The following is a 16,551-nucleotide window of genomic DNA, read 5'->3' as shown; positions in this document are numbered from 1 at the left end:
GTAGTTTGAAATCAGGGAGTGTGTTGCCTCCAGCTTTGTTCTTCTTTCTCAAGATTGCTCTGGGGTCTTTGTGGTTCCATACAAATTATAGGATTGGTTGTTCTATTTCTGAGGAAAAATGTCATTGGCCTTTTGATAGGGATGTACTCAATCTGTAGATTGCTTTGGGTAGTACGGTCGTTTTAACAACATTTCTCCAGTCCATGAGCGTGGATACTTTTCCACTTACTTGTGTCGTCTTCAACTTCTTTCATCAATGTCTCGTAGTTTTCAGTGTGCAGGCCTTTCACCTCCTTGGTTCAGTGTATTCTTAGGATAAAATCAGGTTGGGTTCGGAGCCCAGTCAAAGGCTAGTATTCTGGGCTCTGTTCACGGCTCAGCGGAACGGTCACAGCATGATTAACGTGACGGGACACAGCCCATCTGGAGAGGGATGGGCAGGGCTTTCAAGGACTGTGGACCTGGGGTGCCAAAGGACCCTGCTTCCAGGAGAGTTCAGGTTTGAGCCCTCAGCACCAGGTCGTGCGTTACGACCAGGTCACCAGGTCACCAATTCCTTGCCCTTCACGCGCAAACGCTCCTTCTGAGGTGCGGTGACCCCGCTCCACACAGAATGCTCAGAGGCCCAGGATGGGGAAGCAGCTTAGCCATTGGTACCAGGGGCCGGAACACAGACCCACACTAGCTCAAGCCTCACTAACCAGCTGGTTAGCTGTCTCTGCCCAGTGGCGACACCAGAGCCCCCAAATCAAAGAGTTTTTGACACTGGATCTGTTAGCCTTGACAGAGTGCCGTCACCCGGGAGGCCTAAAGCCACGGCCCCCTCCTCTTACTGCACTGAGGCTGGAGTCTGAAGTCTCCGGGGCTGCGCCCCCTGGGGGCTCCCAGGGAGGGTCCTTCCTGCCTCTCCCAGCTCGCGGTATTTGCTGTCAAGCCTGGTGCTCGTAGATGCGACGCTCCAGTCACAGGGCCGTCTTCTCCCTGTGTCTTTACGTCCTCTCCCTCTGTGTGCTCCCCGTTAGGAGGAACCGGTTACGCTGGATTAGGGCCCACCTGAGTGACCTTGTTTCAACCTGATTACCCCTTTATTTATTTATTTTTTAAAGAAACACTGTTTTAAGTTTTCTCTCTCTTTTTTTTAGACCTATTTTTTAAAATAAATATATTTATTTATTTATTTATTTATTTATTTATATTTTGGCTGCACTGGGTCTTCATTGCTGTGCACGGACTTTCTCTAGTTGCGGTGAGCAGGGGCTACTCTTCGTTGCGGTGCGCAGGCTTCTCATTGCGGTGGCTTCTCTTTGTTGCAGAGCACGGGCTCTAGGTGCGCAGGCTTCAGTAGTTGTGGCTCACGGGCTCTAGGTGCGCGGGCTTCAGCAGTTGTGGCGCACGGGCTTAGTTGCTCTGCGGCATGTGGGATCTTCCCAGATCAGGGATCGAACCCATGCCCCCTGCATAGGCAGGCAGATTCTTAACCACTGCGCCACCAGAGAAGTCCCTGATTATTCTTAATTATCAGCATTGCCAGTACCAAGAGCGTCCCATCCAGGGGCAGACTAACTTAGGCAGCTGTTGGTGCCCCAGTTGGTGATGCCCTCTCTCCAGGGAAAGCTGACTGGGCTTGGTCATGGGTCCAAACTGTGAAGCAGGGCAGCTCCAACGGCCTGGAAATGACGGGTGGCCCACGGGGCTCTGGCTGTGTGGGAGCGAGGCTGCCAGCAGCTGGGAAGCCAGAGCCAGAGGTCAGGGATGTGAACCCCACGTTGTCACCTCTGACCTCACTCCCGTGCCCTCCTGCCCCTCTTCAGAGAGGCCAAGACTCAGGGTTTGGGGACGGCCAGTGAACTGACCAAGTCCTGCAGCAGCAGATGGGCCAAGAGCTGCCCACCCACCAGCAACCAAGCCTGAGGTTCAGAGCTGTTTCTGGATTTAAAACAAGAGGAAGCCAGCGTGTGCAGTGACTTCTCAATCTTTAGGACATTCTATGGGACAAGAATCACAATTAGCCGTGATGCTGAGTCCTGATGATACCGACCAGGGTTCTTGACCTTCCCCAGTCAATAGAAATCGGCCTGAGGCCAGACAAGAAATTCAGGCAGGGCTTTACTGGGGCCCCTGCTGCAGCAGGCGGGAGAGAGGACAAACAACAACTTCCCTTGCTCGCCGGCTCCCAGAGGGAGGGGGGGCGGCGAGCTGGCTCCTTATATGGGGAGAGTGTAGGGGTGTGTCCAGGGGTGGGGCTGGAGGCGTGGCTCAGGTGGTCTGCCCGCCCCTTAGGTGGTGCTGAGTGCAGGGGGCATGCGCAGTGCCCTGCTTTTGCCCCCGACCCCCTGCTTTTGCTCCTGGCTCTTCAGAAGTGACAGTTGGGGTTTTCTTGGTCTTTTTGTACCTTTTGTCCAGAATTTGCCCCAGCTGCACATGCGTGCATTTATTTTTAGTCCCTTATAGTTTCTTTGTATTTACTGCTGGAGGAGACGTGTGTCCAGGTGGAAGCACTGGAGCAAAGGGGCCCAGGTTCCAGGTCCCAGCCGGTCTCACTGAGGCCCCAGGATGCGGTGACAGCCGCTCTACCACTCAGAGCGCTGAGCAGAGCAGGAGGGGCCGGGAGACCCACCAGGAGGGTGAGGCAGATCTCTGGGCCTGGTTCTCAGACTCCAGCTGCACCAGAATCCCTTAGAGGCTCCTTAAAATAGATCGCTGGGCCCCAACCCAGAGATGTGGATTCAGTACGGCGGGGTGGAGCCCAGGAATCTTTTTTTAAAAATTCATTTATTTATTTATTTTTGGCTGCGTTGGGTCTTCGTTGCTGCACGCGGGCTTTCTCTAGTTGCAGCGAGCGGGGGCTACTCTTCGTTGTGGTGCGCGGGCTTCTCATCACGGTGGCTTCTCTTGTTGCAGAGCACGGGCTCTAGGCACGCGGGCTTCAGTAGTTGTGGCACGCAGGCTCGGTAGTTGTGGCTTGCGGGCTCTAGAGCACAGGCTCAGTAGTTGTGGCACACGGGCTTAGTTGCTCCGCGGCATGTGGGATCTTCCCGGGCCAGGGGTCAAACCCGTGTCCCCTGCACTGGCAGGCAGATTTTTAACCACTGTGTCACCAGGGAAGCCCAGCCAGGAATCTTAATTTCCAACAAATTCCCAAGGGCCACTGACTCTGCTGGTCCAGGGAACCCACTTTGAGAACCAGCCTCCGCCCAGCCGCCTCTCTGAGGACCATAGGCCAGCCAGGCTTGCTCTGCACAGGGCCTGGAGCATTACTGAGCGCTCTGTAAATGCCCACGGATGGAGGGGGAGGGGCCGGGGGCCAGGCCTCGGGGTCGCCTGTGGCCGAGCTCTGCTGATGTGGGGCTGAACTCTGATTGGTTTGGGGTCCTTGGGATTTTGTGGTTTTTTTCTGGGGTTTCATTTAGGTTTTTGTTTGTCTGTAGGGACTTAAGTCACAGAAAAGATTATTTAAGGCTAGTTTTAAAAAATTTATATACAGTTTATTGAAGTTACACCTTTCCAAACCTGTTTGCTTTAAGCTTTTAAGTTATACCTAGAGATCATATTATTGTGGTTATAAATAAAATAAGAACACTCAACTTCCCCTTTTCTTTGATTAATGCTTGAGTAACTCAGATTGAACAGATTAAATGCTATTAAACAACGATCAGTTCCATTTCTGCCTTTAGTTAATTAAATTCCCTTGAACTTTTAAAATGACACTTATAAATGTGGCGTATTTTCCTTTCTCTTTAAGCACCTTGAATGCCTGATATCATTGCAGAAATTCCCCTAAGCACTTAAAAAACTCTAGTGTGTCGAGTATATTAAACTTATACACTACAGATTTATACTTAAATCTCAACTTCTCTGAAGCATTTCGGTATTGTTTGCAAATGTTTTAAATTCTCTGACAAGGTCCAATTTTAAATCACAAATTTAGAATCAGTCCTCAGTTATACATGTTAAAATGGAATCAGAGGATTAGCCCGGCAGAGTCTTCAGTAGGCTGACTTTTCTCAACTGTTTTCGTCATTAAAGGCAAATCCTTTCCAGTGATTCCTGAACCTGGCAGAAAGTGCCAGTTCTCCGTGTTTGACTGATTCCTTCACCTCTACACTGGATTCTCACCCTTCCCAGTGTTAGAGGATGTCAGCTCGGGAACCACAGTCGGAGTCCCAAGGAAGCTGCAGAGGCCCTGGGGGCTGGGGGAGCCTGGCCGCTGCCCCCGACCCCCGGCCTGGGTGTGGGTAGCAGGGGGCTCAGTGGACATGCGCCTGGGCGGAGGGACCGCCCTGGGGAGGGTGAACCGCCACTGGAGACGCAAGGCACCCACACGGGGAGGGGCAGGGAAGAAGCACCCCGACAGACCTCTTGCTCCCTGTCTCCTTCCAAACCAGACCCAGCTGGGAGCCTGAGGGCTGGAAGGGACCTGCCTGGAAGGGCGACCGGGCCTGCTGGCTTGCCAACCCAGCCAGGTGGGACCGGACAGAGGTTGGGGGCCATGAGGGCGGGAGGAGGAATTTGAGGGCGGGGACCCCCAGGGGCTTGCAGTGGCTCAGGTCGGGGGCAGCGCAGCGTCAGGCAGAAGCCAGCATGGGGGAACCGACAAGGGAGGGAGAAACAGCAGGTGTGGTCGAGGTGAGAAGATGCCAGGTGTCGGGGAGCCGGAGGAGGGCGACAGCCACATGCCGCACGCCGCGGGGAGAGAGAAATGAGGCTGGACGCCGCCGCCGGAATCCAGGAAGCAGGCTGTGTGCGGCGTAAGGTTACGGTTGGGGTCCATCTGAGACCCCGATCTGTCCGAAAGAGAACTTGTTATGGGGGGTGGGGGAGGCACTGCCCTGGGTGTCACCGCGTAAGCACCTGGGAGAGGGAGATGGAGAGACTGGCCAGTCTTCATCCCTGGTGGCACCTGGGTGGGAATATCCTCCTGGAGAATTTTGCAGCATGGGGGACAGCCGAGGCCGCGTGGGGGTCACGGGGTGCTGACCGGCGCAGCGGGAGGGCAGAGCTGGGGAAAGACCCCAGTCCCAGCTGGTGAGGCAGGGAGGGGTCCAGGTGTAGAAGTTCCCTTGCGCCCAGCTGTAGCTGGGAGCCCTGAGCTCTGTGCACACATGGTGGCTGCGGGTTTGGCCATTAGACCGCGAGGAAGGGCCAGGGTGATACTCACCTGGGTAAGTTCTAGCCGGTGGTCACAGTGACGAGGGATTGGGAGGCCAGGCGTTATGTTAGCAGGAAGACAGAAACCCTCCGAGGTGTTGAAGAAGGGGCGTCCAGCAAAAGGAGGCCCGGCAGCAGGCTCCGTCTGGCCCTGGTGCTTTGACCACAGGTGGGTCCCCAACGCCCCTGGCCTGGGTCTCCACTTTGTAAAGGGGGCTCTGGGCTCTGAGCTGGGAGGGTCCCCCTAGCTGTCGGGGAGGGGTCTGGGGTTGGCGTTGCCTGTGGGACATCAGGGGACGTTTGCTGATGGGGTGATGCAGGTGTAGGTGTAGATATGGATTAGGTGTGGAAATGGGTATGGATGTAGCTACAGAGGTGTAGATATATATTGCTGTAGATCTGGATGTAGATATGAATAGACAGGCATGTGGAATCCATACAGATGACAGAGATAGACATGCACATACAGAATCACACATACTTATGTACATTAAGTGTACAGATGGGCGTATATATGTATATATATTTTTAAACTTTCATTTTTTTCAGTTATAGATATATATACATTCTTTTTTCTATTCTTTTCCATTATGGTTTATCCCAGGATACTGAATATAGTTCCCTGTGCTATACAGTAGGACATGTTGTTTATCCATTCTATATGTAATAGTTTACATCTAGTAAACCCAAACTCCCACTCCATCCCTCCTCTACCCCTTTCCCCCTTGGCAACCACAAGTCCATTCTCTTTCATAGATAGGTTCATTTGTGTCGTGTTTTAGACTCCACATGTAATTGATATCGTATGGTATTTATCTTTGTCTGACTTACTTCACTTAGTATGATAATCTCTAGTTGCATCCATGTTGCTGCAAATGGCATTATTCTATTCTTTTTTATGGCTGAGTAGTATTCCATTGTATATATGTACCACATCTCCTTTATCCATTCATCTGTCGATGGACATTTAGGTTGTTTCCATGTCTTGGCTCTTGTGAATAGTGCTGCTATGAACATGGGGGTGCATGTATCTTTTTGCATTAGAGTTTGGTCCGGAAATATGCCCAGGAGTGGGATTGCTGGATCATATGGCAACTCTATTTTTATTAACTTTTATTGTTGACCTGATTTAAGGTAGCTTGCCGGGAAACAGAAAAATCCCAGCAAGATAAAGTAAATTATAAATAGCAAGAAAGAAGAAAGAAAAACTCAGACAGAGACATGAAAGGGAGGTGGGACCTCCACGGGCGAGCGCGGCGGCCGGGATCAAGAACCCCAGGACCTCACCTCTGGCGTCGGGTAAAGGCAGGCGCACCATCCAGGGGCAGCAGGCTGTTCTTGCAGAGGCCTGGGGGTGGTGAAGGCCGGCGGGAGGCCTGAGTGATGCCTGCCCTGTGGTCTGCAGGCTGCCCTCTGCTGTTAACAGCCAGTGGCAGGAGACCCAAGGGCCTGAGGGCAGCAGCTCCACTGTCTGTCACCCGGGCTGGGGGCTCTGGCTCAGTCCCTGAGTTTAGGGCAGGGTCTCCTTACAAGCCCAGCAGCCCGTGGGCCACAGCAGGGTGCAGAGGCGCGAGGCAGCAGGCCCGGGCCGTGGGGGGATCAGAGTGGGCAGGTGTGCCCCGCCCCCGTTTAGAGCAGGGACAAGATTCATTTCAAGCCACCTTTCCTAAATGTCGTTCTCAGTGGAACAGCTGTTTAACGTCGTACAGCAATGCGTCCCCGCAGCCGTCCCTGACCCACGGCACTGGAGCAGTTCCATACACCACCGCTGGGGGGCGCAGGGTCCCCTGCAGGCTGCACGGCCAGCTCCTGGAGATGCTCTGGCGGGGCCGGGCTGGGCGTCCCTCCCCCACGCCTGGGGCTCCAGCTCCTGCCCTGACGGTCCCTAGGTGCTTCCGGCAGCTTCCAGGGAGAGGCCTGGGTGCTGAGCACCCCGTGCCCCTCACAGCCCGGCTCTTGCTGGTCGCTGGCTGCCTGAGCCCTGCCTTCCTCACCGCCCGCCCTACCGGTGACCAGTCCTGTGTTGCATCCCCTGTTTGAAATGACCGGAGCAGTTTCTGTTCTGGTTGGGGGCGCCTCGCAGCCCCGGGCAGTGTCCTCCCAGAAAAGCCTCCTGTCCCTGGAGGAGGGGGCCTGGGTAGAAGGGCTCCACGCAGAGGACACGAAGAGGGACACGAAGTGAATGGAACGCGGGGCCAAAGCCCAGGAAGGAGGCTGGACCACGAATCCACCCTGAGGGTGGATGCGATGGTAAATGGGATTGTTTCTTGAATTTCTCTTTCTGAGCTTCCGTCGTTAGTGTATAGAAATGCAACAGATTTCTGTGTATTAATTTTGTAACCTGCAACTTTACCAAATTCATTGATGAGCTCTGGTAGCATCTTTAGGATTTTCTACGTATAGTATCATGTCATCTACAAACAGTGACAGTTTAACTTCTTCTTTTCCAATCTGGATTCCTTTTTTTTTCTTTTTCTTCTCTGATTGCCATGGCTAGGACTTCCAAAACTATGTTGAATAAAAGTGGCCAGAGTGGACATCTTTGTCTTGTTCCTAATCTTAGAGAAAATGCTTTTTGCTTTTCACTGTTGAGTATGATGTTGGCTGTGGGTTTGTCGTATATGGACTTTATTATGTTGAGGTAGGTTCCCTCTATGCCCAGTTTCTGGAGAGTTTTTGTCATTAATGGGTGTTGAATTTTGTCAAAAACTTTTTCTGCATCTATTGAGATGATCATATGGTATTTATTCTTCAATTTGTTAATATGGTGTATCACATTGGTTGCTTTGCGTATATTGAAGAATCCTTGCATCCCTGGGATAAATCCCACTTGATCATGATGTATGATCCTTTTAATGTGTTGTTGGATTCGAATTGCTAGTATTTTGTTGAGTATTTTTGCGTCTATGTTCATCAGTGATACTGGCCTGTAATTTTCTTTTTTGTGGTATCTTTGTCTGGTTTTGGTATCAGGGTGATGGTGGCCTCATAGAATGAGTTTGGGGGTTTTCCTTCCTCTGCAATTTTTTGGAACAGCTTCAGAAGAATAGGTGTTAGCTCTTTAAGTGTTTGATAGAATTTGCCTGTGAAGCCATCTGGTCCTGGACTTTTGTTTGTTGGTACTTTCTGTTTTTGTTTTTTTTTATAAGTTATATTGACTCTTTTTTAAATTTTTATTTATTTTATTTATTTATTTTGGGCTGCATTGGGTCTTCGTTGCTGCATGCAGGCTTTCTCTAGTTGCGACGAGCGGGGGTTACTCTTCGTTGCGGTGCCTGGGCTTCTCATTGCTCTCTTGTTGCAGAGCACGGGCTCTAGGCGCACGGGCTTCAGTAGTTGCACCACACGGGCTCAGTAGTTGTGGTTTGTGGGCTCTAGAGCGCAGGCTCAGTAGTTGTGGCACATGGGCTTAGTTGCTCCGTGGCATGTGGGATCTTCCCAGACCAGGGATCGAACCCGTGTCCCCTGCATTGGAAGGCGGATTCCTAACCACTGCACCACCAGGGAAGTCCCAAAAGTGTGGTTTTGAGACAGGCTGGGACCTGGGATCCTTTACTGGAGTGCTTGCAGCTGGACAACAGAAAACGAAGGAACTATAAGGGACTAAAAATAACTGCACGCATGCTCAGTTGGGGAAAATTTTGAACAATAAGGTACAAAAAGGCCACAAACCAACTGCCATTTCTGAGCTGCAGGGAGCAAAACCGGGTCCTGCCCACGATCCCTGCACACAGCATCACTGAGTGGGTGGGCAGGCCACCTAAGGCACCCCTCCGGCCTGACCCCTGGACCCACCCCTGCCTGCTCCCCATTTAAGGGGCCAGTCCCCCTTCCCCGGGAGCTAGCAAGGGCACCTGTTACTAGTTCTCACTCCCTGGTGCTTCAGCACAACCCTGATAAAGCCTAGCCTTGCCTGAATTTCTCACCTGGCCTCTTACCAATGTCTACTGATTAAAAAACCCAGGTCGGTGTCAATCCCACCTGGAGTTCAGCTCATCTCCGGCCTGCACCCTTCTCCCTTCTCATCCGCTCTACGTAAAAGCTAAGAGAGGGCCATTTCAACCCCATTAGGGCTTCCCCACCCTGAGAATTAACCCCAAACTCCCTCCCATGGTATGCAAGACCCTCGCCACCCTGCTGACCGTGTGCCCCGGTGCCCGCCCTCTCGCCCGCCCACACCAGCCCCTGACCTTCGGCCTCCCTTGTCCAAACCGAGCTCCATCCCGCTCAGCCCAGGAGCCCTGCCCGGCCTGGCTGCTTCCTGACCCTTGGTCTTGGCCCGGCCCAGCCACAGCCCACCAAACCCTGGCTGTGTCTCCTCCCACGACGTGGCTCTATCCATCACTGTCTCACCGGTTTGCTTACTTTTTACTGCCTGTCTCCCCCCTCCGTCACCAGTTGGGATGTGAGTGAGTCCTTGTGCCCAGGGTGGGTCTCCTTCACTGCTGCATGCGACTGGCTGTCGATGTTCAGGTTTACTTACAGAATAAATAGATGAATCATTTGGGAAAGAGGGGGCCTCTGTGCTGTGCTAAGTGCTGGGTTGGTGGGGGGGCATCAAAGGGAAGCAAGCTGTTCATTTGCTGAACAGTGTCTTGTTGATGAATACGAGTGTCCGAGTGCCGACCACCATCCTAGGTGCTGGGGATTCAGCAGGGTACAGAGCAGTCACACGTCCCCTCATCCCCAGGGTAGCAATGTCCGGGATGGGGGAGGTTGTCATTTTAAAAGGGATAATCAGGGAAGGGAATACAGAGATGTGACATCTGAGCAGACGTGAAGGAGAGGAAGCAAGCTGTGTGGCTACGGGGAAGTGTTCCCGGCGAGGGAATAGCAAGTGCAAAGGCCCTGTGGCAGGAGCATAGCCCTCCTGGCAGAGCCCATGGGTGGCGCTGGTCCGCGTGCTCCTCCCCCGCCTTCCTGGAACCCCTGCTTTTGCTCAGATGGCCCTTGAAGCCACCGCTGAATCCGATCCGTCGTTAGCACAGATGGCCACGCAGCCCTTCTGATAGATTCAGTCCAATTAGAGGAGTAATTCTGTGGTCTCGGGGCTAATTTACATTTCTGTAATTGTCGAAATGCCAACTGCTCGTCCCGTAATGAGGAAAGTCCTAGAGCCAATTAGGGGGAAATGAATCCGTCGCGTCCATTAGGTTTAATAAAGGTCAAGACAGAATCAAGAGGCACGCGCCTGGTTAGGCAAGCTCTGCCACACAGAAATTGGAAATCGTTTGCTTCTCTATTTTAAAATGTTCCGACTTGCTGTCTTCCCAGGGTGTTACAGGCAAACCTCTCAGCACGGAGGGCAGTTACTGAGCCTTCAACTCCCGACCCTTTGAGGGGCTGCCTTAGCGCTAGACATCTGGGGCCGGGTGGCAGGTTCTCCCTATTCCCCGGGAGTGGATGGTCACAGGCTCCTGTCCTGCCAGAGCAGGGACGTGGCCTCGTTACTCGCGGAGGAATCCACGCTGCTCCACGGTCCACACCAGAGGGGCTGTGGGTGTCCCCCAGGCTGGTCCTGGACCTTTCTTGGTGGCGGTGGGGGGTGGGCTGTGAAGTCCCATTCTGGTTCTGCTTCAGGAAGGGCTCGTTCTAGTCACAAGTGGGTCTGTTTGCCTGATAAGGTGAGGACGCGCGTCCTTTCCCCAGTAGCCCGCAGGGGGACCCCTCACCTGCCCAGTCAGCCTCCGCTCCCCCAAACAGATGACCCAGGCCTCCAGACAGCGGAAGCAGGTGCAACGCGGGGGAGGGAACGTCTCAGTCCACTTGAGTGTCCTGTGGAAAAGCCCCGTGGCTACATGGGGTCTTCAGATGTCCCCTCGAGACTCGCATTTGGAGGTGGCCCTGCCCCTCAGCCACCTGGGCACCTCCTCTCTGAGCCTCAGTTCCCATTTCTGTCCCCAAGGGGCGTGTAGGACATAACTCCTGGGACTGGCTGGGGATGAAATGAAACGTAACCAGCATGTGATGGTACTCAGTGTTTGTGCAGGGATTTCTGGAATACTATTTTTCTTCCCTTTATAAGAGCGACTTTTATTACAAAAACACAAGGTCAGCTAACAGGAACAAAATCAAGTCACCCAGGATTCTGTCTCTGTCGTTGCCAGGGTGGACATCCTCTCAGAGGTGCCTTGCGTGTGTCTAAACATTCTCTCCACGTGCACGTGTACACGTACACATAATGTGCGCCACATTTTTGCTTATGTTTTACATATGTGTACATTTCTTGAAATCCATGACCCCAACAGTTACTCGACGTTGGGTCTCTGTCTATAATGGGGCAGCCCCTCCACACGGCACAGCCCTGAAATCGTGTTCTCACGTCTGGACCTTCCTTCACGTCTCAGCATTTCCTCAGGATGAGCTTTTAGAGATGGAATTGCTAGATCAGCTGAAACACATAATTTTATGGCTTTTGATACAATTTGCCAAATCCTCCTCCCTGCCCCCCACAAAAGTCTCTGTGTGGTGTGTGTCTGTGGTGTGTGTGGTGTGTGTGTCATGTGTATGTGGTATGTGGTGTGTGTGTGTGTGCTTGGTGTGTGGTGTGTGGTATGTGTGTCTGTGTGTCTACATGTCTGTGTGTGGTGTGTGTGCGTCTGAGTACATGGTGTGTGTCTGTGTATGCAGTGTGTGTGTGTGTGTGTGTGTGTGTGTGTGTGTGGTGTGCGTTCTCTCAAATGGTACACGAGGAGGCAGTTTCCCCGGCATATAACACATGTGATCTGATTAAATATAATCTTCCTTTTTTCATACATGACAGACACACAGGGAATGTCTTGTTGTTTAACTTGCTTTTCTTCAATTACTAATGAGGTTAATATCTTTGTACATTCGTTGACCATATATTTTTCTTTCTTTGCTCATTTTTTTCTCGTGACGCCCCTCATTTTCTAGTAGATTTTAAGAGCACTTCATACATTAGGGATATTAACTCTTTATTGTGTGACACAAGTGCTTTCCTTGTTCTTAATTTTATGACGCTGACGTTTTATAGAGAGAATTTTTTAATGTAAGCACCTGCTTTGTTATTAAATGCCTTGTGCCCTTGCTGTCCTTCTTAGGCCTATTTGAAAGACTGTTTGACCGCATTTCCTTCTGACACTTATAGTTCTTTTTTTACATTAAAATCTTTAATCCGTTTGGAATATGTTCTTTATATAAGTAAGGTTGTGATCCTTCTTTATACTGTTTTAAAAGATGGACTATCTCTTTGCACACCATCCACTAAACATTCCATCCTTTCCCACTGATGAGAAAGGCAACCTTTATCATATTCTAAGTGCTTCTAGATATGCTTGTGTCTATTTTGAACTTTCTACTTTTAGCCATTATCTCCTGCTTTATAAAATATGCTAATGTCTAGCAACTGAATGCTTCCTCATTGTTATTTTAGAATCTTCCTGGCTGCTCTCTTGCTTTTCCTCTTTTGTATGAACTTAGAAACATTTTATCAGACTCTGTCCACCTGTACATCAGTTGAGTTTACAGAGTGTCACACAGGAATGGATGGGAAGATAGTCCTGGGCCCTGAATCCCTCGTGTTCTATGACCCTTTGCCTTGTATTCTTCTTGAGTCCTGGTCCAGATGACTATTTAAGCCACCTATTTAGCTTTGCCTTTTAATTTTAATGAATACATCTTATATTTATGAGATCTTCCGGTGGTATTTTTCATATCTGCTTGTTCTTTTTTATAACTGCCTGTTTTGATTCATAACCTCCTGTTCTATGTTGATGAGTGCTTTTCCCTCATTCCTTCATCTCTTTGAAAAATCTTAATAGTCTGCTTAAGACGTTTTTAGTCACTTTTTCTCTCTCTCTTTCCTTGGGTTTAAATTCACCCATCTTTGGATTTGTTGGTGACTCTCCTGGAATCGGGTTTCCTTGTGTGCTTTGTAATTTTTTTGAGAGCTCATCTTTCATGGGAGCTGTATCTTCACAGCACACTCACTCATTCCTGGGAGGAAGTTTCAGGTTATCTTGTCCCCAGATCCATGGCTGAGAATTTAGTGGCTTAGGTTTTTTTTTTCCTTTTTTTCTTTTTATTGAACCATAGTTGATTAGCGATAGTTTTCACCCTGAGATCTCCAGGTTCATTTCTCACGCAGAGAACCAGCCTGATTCCAGGTGCTGTGTACGTGTCTGCTTCCTCTCTCGGTAGATTATTTCTGGCTGAACCCCAGGGATCAGTCAGAGCTGGTTTCACCTTCTACTCGTAATCAGGGTGCCTAGTCTCAGCCCCAGGCTTCACACAAGGATCCTGGCTACGCATTCAGCCCCGTCCCCTCGTAAGGGTGAGATGCATGTGCCTTAGAGCTTCAGCCTCACTTACACCAGCGCATTTCTGCTCTTTCTGAGCTAAGCGGGATTTCATCTTGTTTTCTAGTATCTATTTTTAACTTTTAAAATCATTTTGTCTATCATTTCTATATGTTTGGGGCAGATAGGAGAGATTTTCACATCCATGATATTAGCTAGATGTCTTCTTTGTCATTTCATCCAGCTACAGTGGGCTTGGTTCCATGGGAATCATCACCTAAAAAGTATAGCCTCACTTCTGTTTGAGGACAGAAAACTCAATAAGATGCGGTCCCACCCTCAAGTAGTGTTCAAGGGACAGAGCTTCTGAAATAGACGATTATGCCAAGTGCTCAAAGTACTAATGAGAAGGTGGGGGGAGGGATGAGAAGCCTCAGCATTTAGCACAGCTGTTCTCAACTTGCAGCAAACATCAGAACCTCCCCCCCAAAGGGCTTATTAAAACATTCCCAGAGTTTCTGATTCAGTAGGAATGCAGCCAGAGTGCAGCCTGGGAATCTGCATTTCTAAGGAGGGTTGGGGGATGCTGATGTTTGTGGTCCGAGAACCACACTTTTTTTTTTTTTTTTGGCCGCCTTCCCCAACCAGGGATTGAACCTGGACCCCTGGCAGTGAGAGCGCCAAGTCCTAACCACTGGACCGCCAGGGAATTCCCCAAGGACCACACTTTGAGCACCACTTGTTTAGATGGAAGGAAACTGATTTTTTCTTTTCTTTTGTTTGAGAAGTTCAAAGCATTCAGTGAAGCAAGTGGGAGGAACCTGGAATGAAAGCTCAGCTTGAAAGTTTCTGTGTTTCTGGCATAAGAGCAGAACCCTGAAACAGCAGTTTTTATAGCATATGTGTGTATACATATATATATATAGCCTCAGATAGTCCAGCAAGAGATGTTTTCTTGTCAAAAATTTATGAATTGAGCCCAACCGAGCCCTGGGAGATGGGACTTGCTTTTCCAAAGCTAAATCCAGTCAAATTCTGCCCCTGGAGATGAATCATTCCTGCAGAGCCAGGAGTCTGTGTGACAAGAGGGAGGCATCAGCCTTGGCAGGAATTATTTCCTGAAATTGGACCTGGGCTGGGGTGGGGGGCAATTGGGCAGATTGTAAATCTTTTTTAAAAATTAGGTTCAGATGTGAAATCTCTAAAAATGAGGCACATGGTTTTCTTCAGAGTGAATATAAAGCCCTGTTTTTTTGTTAAAGGTGGAAACTCTGTACTGCCAAAAGGAAGATGATGGTTGGTACCTCTTGGGTATGTGCCAGGTGTGAGGCAGGATGCCTGGGTTCCTCTCAGCCTCAGCCTGGACCACTGGTGCATCCAACCTTTTTCCTAGAGGCCTGGGCTAGGAACACTGAGCTTGCTTCACCTCTCAATTTGATTTCCTAATCTTAGTACAGCTTTGCACATCGCCTAGAGTCATGTTGATTGTATGCACTGATGCAGATGAATGGGTGGGTGGATGGATGGAAGGATGGATGGATGGATGGATGGATGAGTGGATGGATAGATTGGTGGATGGTGGAAAGGTGGTGGATGGATGGATGGACGAGTAGATGGGTGGATGAATGGGTTTATCAATGAGTGAATGGGTGGATGGATGGACAGTTTGATCAGTTTTGGATCCATGGATTATTACAAAGGTAAAAAAGAGAGAGGCCAACCTGAGTAGATGTTGGCCATAGCTTGACAGGCAAAGTCCCATCCTCAGTATTTTCAAGGTGAAAACCAGCTTCTATCATGTTCAGTGGATCCCAACACCCAGAAGGAAACGTGTGTGTTCATCACATGTAAACCTAGGAGTTAAGAACTAAATTATCCCCGAGTTGTCCTCACCATTTACAAACGCAGGCTAGCCCAAGGACGACAAGCCCAGAGACTCAAGAAGATGTTCCTCATAATGCACCGCCTGGACAAAGCCAGCTTTAAACGCAGAATAACACTCAGTAAAGACATCAGCTTCAGCCCCTGAGGCTCCCTCTGGCCTGGCCAATGAGTTCCCAGCTCACCGGCCTGAAGAGAAAACACGTGCCCCACAGACTGTGGAGCCCCTTCCCAGAGGGGTGATGAGGGCACACGGATCTCAGGAGGAAGATGACCAGTGCAGGCCAGGGACACAGAGAAGGGAAGCCGGGAATGGGTGCTGCAGGGCTGGGGACCCACCGGCATCTGCCACGAGCCCTCCTCCTGCCTTAGAAAATGCCCTTCAGGGCTGCAGGGCGGCGCAGCGAGGAGACGCCAGGCTGGGTTCCCACATCCCACCTCTGGCTTCCCCACTCCGCCTGTTATACTGCTGCAGTGCCTCTTGTTCGGAACTAAGGAATTGACTCACGCGGATAAGCCCCCCTGGCAGAAGCCTCGGAAACGCCAGCCCCTCCCCAGCTCTGGCACAGAAGCCCCTTAGAAGGGATGAATGGAGGTGGGCCGTTCTGGACCTCTCATTTGCTTCTCCAGCCTTCACTCAGCACGTGCTCCTTCTCTTCCACGGGGTCTCCCACGCAGGCCGGGTCGCCCCCCTCCATTTTGCTTCTCTCTCCTCCCCCTTTCCCCTCCCCCTCCCCTCCTCCCCTCCCCTCCTCCCCTCCCCTCCCCCTCCCTCCCCCCCCCTCCCCCTCCCCCTGCAGCAAAGCTCCCTGCGTGATCGCAAGCCTCCCTTTCCTGGAGTCCAGCACCAGCCCACCCCATTAGGTGTGGCCTCCCACCCCCGCCCCCCCCCCACTCCCGGATGGGGCAATGCAGGGAGGGGGCGGTGGCTCCACCCCCAGGCCTGAGCAGGCACGTCCTCCCACGTCGTCCTCCGCGCCCACGCCGCGCTCCTTCTCCATCCAACAGCCGCTGGGAGAGCACGGAGCCGCCGCGAAGGTGCCGGGTCCGCAGTGGCTGCGTGGAGCTGCCCGGCCTGTGCCCCGCTGCCTGCAGTGCGCTGAGACGGAAGCCAGGCGTGAACTCCTGTGCGGGTCCAGTGAAATCCGGGTGCTGATTGGAGCGATCAGCCTATCCTGATATCGCAAAGCGAGCTCCCCGGACGGCGGGAGAGGCCGTCTGCGTGGGTGAGCCTGTCCACGCGTCAGCCGGGGCAGCTGCC

General features: G+C 51.3%; 1 protein-coding gene across 1 annotated transcript in view; it reads left to right on the top strand.

Moving 5' to 3' along the window:
* GALNT9 (polypeptide N-acetylgalactosaminyltransferase 9) overlaps window positions 1–16,551 on the top strand; it is a 99,861-nt gene that overhangs the window by 60,124 nt on the left and 23,186 nt on the right. The window lies entirely within an intron of this gene.

The sequence above is a fragment of the Balaenoptera physalus genome (genome assembly GCF_965194825.1).
Source record: "Balaenoptera physalus genome assembly, chromosome: 12".
NCBI classification, from domain to species: Eukaryota; Metazoa; Chordata; class Mammalia; order Artiodactyla; family Balaenopteridae; genus Balaenoptera; species Balaenoptera physalus.
The sequence above is the reverse complement of the archived record's forward strand: the minus strand, read 5'-3'. Positions and strand labels throughout refer to the sequence as shown.